Below are 9,912 nucleotides of genomic sequence, written 5' to 3' on the forward strand. Positions count from 1 at the left end.
CCCCCCTGGGAGGTGATTTCTCGCTTTCTGTCTCTCTGTCTCTCTCTGTCTGTCTGGCGAGCGCACACACCCTATAGCAAAAACCTCTCAAAAAAAAAAAAAAAAAAAAAAGAATAAAGACTTGAAATAACCTGAGCTCTTACAGTCGTCATGTAACAAAAAAAACCTGGTCCAAATTTGACAATAATCCTCAGCATTTACATAACAATACCATTAACAAGTTATAAAGTTGGATGAATGCTATTACACAATAATTTAAAACAAATTTTGGTCAGCCATGCTAGATGAAAGATTAAATTGTTCTTCATTTCTCTAAAACTAGAGAGGCAGCATGAAAGAACCGTTGTAGGAGGAGATACTTAAAGAGTACGCAGAGGAGAGATGAAATGTAGGAGGAAGGATTTTATGAGTGTGGCATGAAGCAAATTCATTAAAATATCGTAGAACTTTCGGGAGTTTGTAAATGCGATAGTTACATTGTCTTTAAACAATGTGCCATTGCCTCTCTCCTTATAAAAAAGCATTCTTTATTTCTAACTGTCCACAGCATTTATTTAGCGAGAGAAGCTATTGTTTAGCCCACGACGTATTCACTATTCACGTTTCAGAGCTGAGGAACATGGCACCGAGCCCAGCGACATTACTGGCATTCCCAAATCACTTTGTTCTCTGAAAGATAGCAGCCTTCCTCAACTCCTCAAATCTTCTGTGGAATCATCATTTCTTTTTTTTTTTTTTTTTTTTTGGGGGGGGTTTTTTTTTTTTTTTTTTTTTTTTTTTTTTTTTTTGCGATAGGGGGCGTGCGCTCGCCAGCCAGACAAAGACAGAGAGACAGAAAGCGAGAAATCACCCCCCAGGGGGGATGGTCACGCCGCAATCCCTTTTCCTCTATTTTCCTCTCGGGATCTTGGGCACGCACGCACATGTGTCCGGCGTGAGTTTAAGCCACTGGGTCGGGGACGCGAACCGCAGTTGACTACGTGGGAGTCCAGAGACATAGCCATTACGCTAACTGCTGGTCCAGAATCATCATTTCTGTAGAAACCTGCATATGCTTTCTGTCTGGGTTCGGCCACAGCACACTTGGAGAAAGCTGTATCGCTCAGGGAAACAAAGGATGCTCCATCAACGTGACATGGCAGACGCTCGGCCAGAAGGCCACACCTCTGAGGTCTCGCCACGGCGGTTACTGCGCCCCAACACCAACCTCCTTCCAGGCTGCAGAAGAAATGCAACACAGCATTCATTTTTCATATCGTAAGTTTTCATTCTTTTTCTCCAAGGGGAATTCCAAAATCCTATTAGCTTCAGGCTCCAGAAAAGCTGGCTCTGCCCTGGGGCCCAGGAAGTTCGTGAATGTGAAATTGATAAACTCCTGTGGTTTCAGGCAGGCTGGACGACCTCTTGGGAACCTGACATTCGCTTAGTTTTGGACTGGCCTTATCCCTCCTGCCCCATTTCTACTTCTGGCTTCCACTTCCTAAGTACGGCCACCCTCTTCCCTCTGTGTCATCCCAGGAAGACCCAGAAACCAGCCTTATTCTCGATGTCGCCCTCTTCTCTCCTGACGTTCCATGAAAGCTCAGGTTCTCCATGCACTGACTCACCCTCCAGAGCTCTGCCTTAGGTCAGGAGAAAAGAATGGTTCAGGTGGTTGTTTTGTTTTGTTTTGTTTTTAAAGAGAGGGTTTTGCAATGGGGTGGGCACATTCCTACCGTGGTCCCCCTTGGCACCACCTTCCACTTCTGTCACCCTGTGACCCAGCCTGTCCCTCCTCCGCTCATCAAATGCTCTCCAGAGAAAGAGAAAGAGAAAGAGAAAGCGAGAAATCAGCTTTCTGATGGGGGGGTGGCCACACCACAATCCCTTCTCCATTCTCAGGGTTTGGGGTACAAACACGCATATGCCTGGCGTGAGTTTTAAGCCACCGGGTCAAGGACTTGAACTGCGGCCGACTACGTGGGAGTCCAGTGATGTAACCATTGCACCATCTGCTGGTCCCACGAGTCATTCAGATTTTACTACGTGATTAACTGCTGGGTTAACTGCCTAACACCAGGCTCTGTGGGTAAACGCACGTGTGTCCACAGTGAGTCCCCCAGCTCTGCACGAGGCGAGCGTGTCTGACAGTGAGAAGGTGGGGCTCCGTGGGCTGGGTGGGAGCTTTATCTGCACCTGGGACACTGGTGGCTCTTCCAGCTTGACGACAGGTCTCAGGCCAGGTGTCTCCAGCACGTCACAGACTGCGGCTGAGGTGGAGGGTTACGTAAGGGCATCTGCTTCTGCTGTTTCCATTGCTCTGAACTTCCACAAACGATTTCCAAGGTGTCTGTGGGGACCCAGAGGACACACCTATAGGCTTTGTTTTGCTCAGTGTTGCGACTTCCCACTCTACCCTGAGCCCCAGAACGAGCAGCCCCTGCTCTTCCTGATGGTCCGGCCCTTCCCTGGGCAGCCCCGCCCGCCCCACATGGTGCACTCCTAATCCAGCCTTAGCTCAGTGTCCTGCTCCTTGGGAGGGGCCTCCAGTCGTCTTTTCAGCTTGCCTCTGAGATTCAAACGCCTCAGTGGCCCCACACCTGGCCGATGGACAAGGTCCCTGAAGAGCACCTTGCCTCACCAGGAGAGCTCAGCTGGGTCTCCAGGAGGTGGCGCTGTGGATTTGGGCCTGTCTCTAGGTAATGTCAATAATTCGCATATTCCTCATTCTCTTTTGTTGTTGTTGTTGTTTTGGGAGAGGATTTTGCTATAGGGCTCTTGGGCTTGCCAGAAAGACAGAGCTACAGAAAGTGAGAAATCACCTCCAGTGGGGGGGATGGCCACGCCGCAATCCCTTCTCCTCTATTCTCCTCCTGGAATTTTGGGCACACACACACACATGCCCAACATGATTTTTTAAGCTACCAGGTTCAGGGCTTGAGCTATGGTCAACCATGTGGCCTATCTTGATTTTTAACAACATGCCTATTTCACTAAGCTTAATCATTTCTTTTTTTTTTTTGGAGAGGTTATTTTTTGCTATAGGGTGCATGTGCTCGCCAGAAAGAGAGAGATAGAGAGACAGAAAGTGAGAAAACACCTCCTGGGGGGATGGCCACGCTGCAATCCCTTCTCCTCCATTCTCTTCTCGGGATCTTGGGTGCGCACACACACACACACCCAGCATAAGTTTAGGTCATCGGGTCCAGGACTTGGATCACAGTCAACTACATGTGAGTCCAGCAACATAGCCATTATGCCAACTGCTGGTCCCATAAGCTTAATTATTTCTAGCTTTTGATTTAAAGCGAGAGACACAGTACTCTTCACTTAAACATTTTGAGGCCAGTAAAGAGTTATTATTTGGCCTAGTTTCAGTATTATTTTGTCTCCAGAAATAGGGAGACCTAAAAATGATGGGGGAGAGACAAGAGAATGGGCCATTTGGTAGAGCAGTGAGGCTACACACAGCACTTCTCAGCTGAGTTCATTGTTTTATGTAAGTGTGGTTCATGGTGCCCAAGACAGTGGCAATAGTAACATCCAAGACCACTGACCACTGGTCACACGTAACATCTAGGATGAGATGGGGCTGGCAGGTGGCATGGTGGTTAGGGCACTGGACTCCCACGTGGCCAACCATGGTTCGAGTCCTGAACCTGGTGGCTTGCTTTCTCACTTTCCTGCTTGCTCTTTCTGTGTCTCTCTCTGGTCAAATCAAAACAAAACAAAATGAAAAACTAATAATAATAAATTAAATAATTCTATTAAAAAATATCTAGGATGAGAATGAAAAAGTTTGAACTCACAAGAATTACCAAAATGTGACCCAGAGGTGGGGATGGCCCCGCCGCACCCCCTTCTCCTCTATTCTCCTCCTGGAATTTTGGGCACACACACACACATGCCCGGCATGATTTTCAAGCCACTGGGTCTGGGCCTCGAATTGCAGAGCCATCTGTTTTGTGAGGTTCCAGTGATAAAGCCACTATCCCCTCTGCTGGCCCTCGGGATCCTTTTCTAACAAAGCCTCAGTCTGTGATCCCAACCCAGCCTGCAGACTGTCACCCACTCTGGGCCCATTTAGTCCCTCCACACAACAAGCAAATAGACTTTTGTGGAGTAAAAATTTGAATACCGGGTTGTTGGGTAAGTCCTGACCCATTTTTACGTAGAAATACATAGAAAAGTACGTCACGACTTCCTGACAGCCCAGGCCTGGCCGGGCAGTCCAGCCTTTCCCTGCCGTGGTCCCCTTTGGCACCGCCTTCCATTTCGGTCACAATGACCCAGCCCTCCCCGCTCAGCTCATAGAATGCTCCAGGGGTTTCTTCTGCCCTGTGACCTTCACACACGCTGAGCTCCCAGGGCTTGTCTGGACGGGGCCCAAGCAGACTCTTAAAGCCAGCAAAGCCCAGGCAGGGAATGCAAACCAAGCAAAGACCCTTAGAATCTCTAGGGACAGGTGGTCCCCTCAGGGGTAAAGGAAAGAAAAGCAGGTGGAAGAATCGAGAATTGTCTGCGTGTGCACTCCGAAGGGCCGACTTGCCAGGAGGAGCCGCTGGCTCCCTTAACAGCGAGTGTTTTGAGCGCTGAGAGAACCCGGTTTCTACAGGAATAACGGAAGCTACTGAGCTGCGCGTATCTTTTTGCTTCCTGTGGTTTCAAAGTCCTTACCCTTTGCTTCCTAACGAGAGGAACCTTTCTGCTGAATAAATTCGCCCTCTATTTGCAAGGAAGATGCTGGTACTCATTTTCAACTCTGAGGTTGGAGACACGGAGGGCAGTGCCCCACCAGGGAAGGTGACACAGAGCTCTACCAAAAGGCGTCGTCACTCCTTGCCCACCCCATCTGCTGGGTGTGGGGACACACTGACACTCACCCCTGAGTGGGAGCAGCAGCTCACCTGTCTGTCAGCAGGTGCAGGTGAATGCGGATGAACACGTGCATATTCTCGTCACGTGGTCAGCCATCTTCCAGAGATGGAGCCCTGCAGGTGAGTGAGTGAGGCCCCAAGTTCAAAGGCCAAACTTTGGAGCACCCAGACAATTTGCAAGGTAAAGAAACCACATTTGCTGTGTGGTCTGGAGTTAGTCATGGGATTTGAACTCTCCCTTTAGCATTCTCCCCACCTCCCCATAACTCTGGCCCTGCCTCCACCTTTCCTGTTTGTACATTTATGGACAAATGGCTCCTTAACCCAAACCTGATGCCACTTGCCTCCTGGTGTTGAGAAACATTCTAATCTTTTAATTTTGTCTGTATTATATGCACCATATAATTCTTGAGGTATTGATTATCAAGGACCCTGTAAAGACACTGAGGAACAGGGTAGGGATGGAAGGGACTTAGGTGCAGCTAACGTGGACCAAAAATGTTTTGCTGATGTATGTGTGAATTGAATTCGATGGTGCTGAATAGCATCAAAGGATATTAACTCATGGGACGTGTTTGTCATCCATTGGGGGTGCTGTCTTCCCCATTGGGATTCTTTCTTTTGGAGAGGTTTTTGCTATAGCACACGTGTGCTCACCAGAAAGACAGAGAGACAGAAAGCGAGAAATCACCCCCTAGGAGGGATGGTCACACCGCAATCCCTTCTCCTCCATTCTCCTCTCAGGATCTTGAGCACGCACTCACACATGCCCATCGTGAGTTTAAGCCACCAGGTCTGGGACTTGAACCGCGGTCAATTACATGGGAGTCCAGTGACATAGCCATTACGCCAACTGCTGGTCCCCCCCCCCATTGGAATTCTTGACCGGCGAGAAAAAAATGCTTTCTGTTTCCTTTAGCCAAGCTTCGGAGACCACTTCTGCTCACAGTCGGGCCTCCAAGAGAAACCAACTCAGGAGAATGAGATGACTTCATGGGTTTCTCCTGATCCTTATTGGTAACATTTTGCTTTAAAAGGACTTTGAAAACTGTCCTTATTGAAGCCTCGAGAAAGAACACTCTAGTCTTAGATCACAAGACTGGCTCTATGATCACACACTGATGTGTTAGTGTAATCTGCGGTGACAGCCTACTCTGACATGGATTTGGGGACATCCGAAAACCCACCATTTATAAGTCATAAGAGCCACAAAAAATAAAGTACTTTCAAATAAACCTAAGAAAAATGTGCACGATATTCGTGAGGAAGATTTAAAATCTGCCCGAAAGACATAAAAGTAGACATGAACAAATAAAAAAGATAACCTGTTCTTGGATAGGAAGACTCAGCTGTATTAAAATGTCATAGCTTGGCCAGGAAAGTGTGATATACAGTGATGAATACCCCAGTTTCTCTTTTTTATTCCCACCTGAAACTTGACAGTTTGAGTCTAAATTTCTTATGAGAAATAAAAAGGCAATAATTTCCTGGGGTGGCTCAGCCACTTCCATGGGAAGGTCGCAAAGCCTCCTCCTCTGCCTGTACTCCTCAAAATCTTGGAGCCCCTAAGGAGACCCTAAGGAGAGACAGAAAATTGCACTGGCTCTGGGCTCTCTTGTTCCTGGAAAGAGAGAAAAAAGGAAATCCCCTTTAGTTCCAGCAAAGGGGCAGCAATCCATCCTGATCCCTGATAGGTTCACATTGACAACATCATAGTACTCCTCTCTCTGTGGGAGGCGTGGAAAACTTCCTGTCAAAGCTGCTACAGAGAGGAGGTAGTGTTCTGGAACATTCCAATGATCTTGTCATAGTCAAAAAGAGCAGAGCGTTCCACTGCTGAGGCCCAGGACACAGGGTCACCTGTGACTGAGACCAAACCAGAACAACAGAGAACTCCCTGGGCTTCCAACTTCAGCAAGAAATGATTAACAGGAAAGAGAGCCCATCATAGGGTGGTGGTAGGAAGTGGAAAAACCATGGAAAAAGACCACCTCTGTGGCTCGAGTGGACAGAGATGTCTGAGAACGCAGGGTGGAGAAAAATACTGAGAAAGAACCTCCAGCTCTCCCGTCTGCACCTCAGCACAAGGCACCACTACAGACAATGTCACGACAGCAAAGAAGCACTCAAACCCGGCAGGCCTCTGGCCACACTGACTCCATTTTCTGCTTTAACTGCCTGAGAGGAGACAGGCTCCCCTCCAGGTATACATACTATTGGATCACTGGAAAAGTCATGACACATTTTTGCGTAGAAAAACACAGGGCCAGCAGATGACATAGTGGTTACATCGCTGGACTCCCACATGGCCCATAGTGGTTTGAGTCCCAGACCCAGTGGCTTAAAACTCATGCTGGGCACATGTCTGTGTGTGTCCAAGGTCCCAGGAGGAGAATGGAGAAGGGATTGAGGAGTGGTCACCCTTGGGGGGCTTCCTCATTTTCTCTCTCACTGTCTCTATCTTTCCTATGTTGAACACACGTGGGCCCTATGGCAAAAACCTCTTACAAAGAAAAGGTCATGACTTTTCTGACAACTCAATATTTGCCTCAGTCTCTTCTTTGATGTAAATTATCTAGTGTTCAGTAAAAAACTATGAGAAACACAAAAAGACAAGGAGAGGGTGGGGGAGTGGGTAAAATCCATTGCCAAGAGATAAAGCAATCAACATAACCAGACTCCAAGTTGACCTGAAAGTAGAATTGCCTGACAGGATCTTTAAATTAATATGGAAGATTTACTGCTGTGTGAAGCAAGCCAAGCTATGAAGGAGAGACATTGTATGTCCCCACTTAATTACACAGAGTGTCTGCACTCTATGACTGAAACTGATTGACTAAAAGATATACAAACACAAGAGATGGGTGTGAATGCCAGATGTGGTGTGTGTGGAGGAGTGGGGCCTAGGGAAGGACATTTGGAGGAGGGATACAGAGGCAGAGCATTGACGGGACGGGGAGGTGTGGTGTTATCTGTTGAAGATATTTTGATCAACTGGACTGGGGAGAAATGTTCACATATTGAAATGTTCACTTTGTAAGCTAAACAATGTGATTGAATGTATATAAAAATGAATTAATTAATAAAAAAAAAATGAAGGTTAAAAAAACCTTTTTGGGAACAAGAAGTTAATGTAATGGCTATGTCGCTGGACTCCCACATAGTCGACCGTGGTTCGCGTCCCAGACCCGGTGGCTTAAAACTCACGCCGGGCGCGTGTGCGTGTGTGCCCGAGATCCCGAGAGGAGAATGGAGGAGAAGGGATTGTGGCGTGACCATCCCCCCTGGGGAGTGATTTCTCGCTTTCTGTCTCTCTGTCTCTCTCTGTCTCTCTCTGTCTGGCGAGCACACGCGCACTATAGCAAAAATCTCTCCAAAAGAAAAAAGAAAAAAAACCCTTTTATATTGAAATGTTTTTTAACCTTTTTTACTATAAATATATTTTTATGTAAAAAAATAACTGTGATAGGGGCCAACAGGTGGCATGGTGGGTGAAGCATTGGATTCCTATGTGGCCACCTGCAGTGCAAGTCCCAGACCTGGTGGCTTGCTTTCTCTCTCTCTAAAAAATCTTTCCCTCTCTCTCGTTGGTGAGCACACATGCTCTATTACAAATTAAAATAATAATAATAATTAATAACATTAAATAAATCATTCTAAAATAAACTGTGACAAATACACACAAAGATGCGGTGGAAAAAATGTACCACCTGTGGAAACATCACGAACAGAAGGAAACTACAAGAAGAACTCAGATAGAAACCTGTAAATAAACGCTATGGCAGGAGAGATGGACCTAAGTACGGGGTGAAGAATGCCGTGAGTGTGGTCATCAGGGGACGCAGAGGAAAGAAGAGTGAGCTGAGGAAAGGGCCAGTGGCCTTGGGTTCCAGCAGAACCACGAACATGAGACACTGACAACAATACAAGCAGAAAGCGGTCTTCTACAAACATCTGCCCTCACGTCTCCCAAACGATCAGTACATCAAATTCAGCAACGGAGAAAAAGATAAGAGACCGCGACAAAGCAGGAGTTTCTTACAAAATGCAAAGGTGGTCTGGCATTTTAAAACTCATATAATTCACCAAATCTTTAGACTAAAGGGAAATATTGGGTCATCGTAAGAGTCATGACACTTTTTTGCATAGAAAAACATGAAAAAAATGTGTCATGACTTTTCCAGCGGCCCAATATGATCATTTCAATAGATGCATAAAAAGCACTTGAACAAAATTCAAAACGCATTCGTGATTTTTTTCAAAAAAGAGATAAATCTCTCTCTCTATCTCTCTTTTTATTTTTTGGAGAGGTTTCTGCTATAGGGAGCATGCGCTCGCCAGAAAGACGGAGAGAGACAGAGAGACAGAAAGTGAGAAATCACCCCCCAGGGGGGATGGCCACACCACAATCCCTTCTCCTCCATTCTCCTCTCGGGATCTTGGGCACGCACGCACACGCGCCCAGTGTGAGTTTAAGCCACCAGGTCCAGGACTCGAACTCTGGTTGACTACATGGGAGTCCAGCGACGTAGCCATTATACCAACTGCTGGTCCCTCAAAGAGAGACAAATCTCTAGCAAACAAGAATTTAAATTAAATTAAACTTTTGGTAAACGTCATCAGTGACAACCTAATATCACATTTCAGCCTAACAACCATCCACAACCCTCAGACCGTTTTCTTAATATATTTCACAGCGAAGGCCTGAAGTTTAAGAGTAGCTTAAGATCAATAGTAAAGCAAGAATATATCTTTTTAAAAAAGAATTATTGATTATCATTATTTTTTTCAATTTGACCAGAGAGAAACAGAGACAGAGAGAGAGAAAGAGAGCACGCCACTAGATCTGGGATTAGAACCACAGTCAACGATGTGTGAGTCCAGTGCCTTTAACCACCATGCCATCTGCCAGGTCCCCAGTAATCTATTATCTTATGTCTCCTATTCAGCATCAACCCGGAAAGCCTACCAAGTCTTATAAGGCAAGAAAAAAGAATAAATGACATACAAATTTAAAAGGAAGAAATAAAACTTTTCCTGGACGACACACGATTGT

Source organism: Tupaia chinensis, unplaced genomic scaffold (assembly GCF_000334495.1).
Source record: "Tupaia chinensis unplaced genomic scaffold, TupChi_1.0 Scaffold149028_1, whole genome shotgun sequence".
NCBI lineage: Eukaryota > Metazoa > Chordata > Mammalia > Scandentia > Tupaiidae > Tupaia > Tupaia belangeri.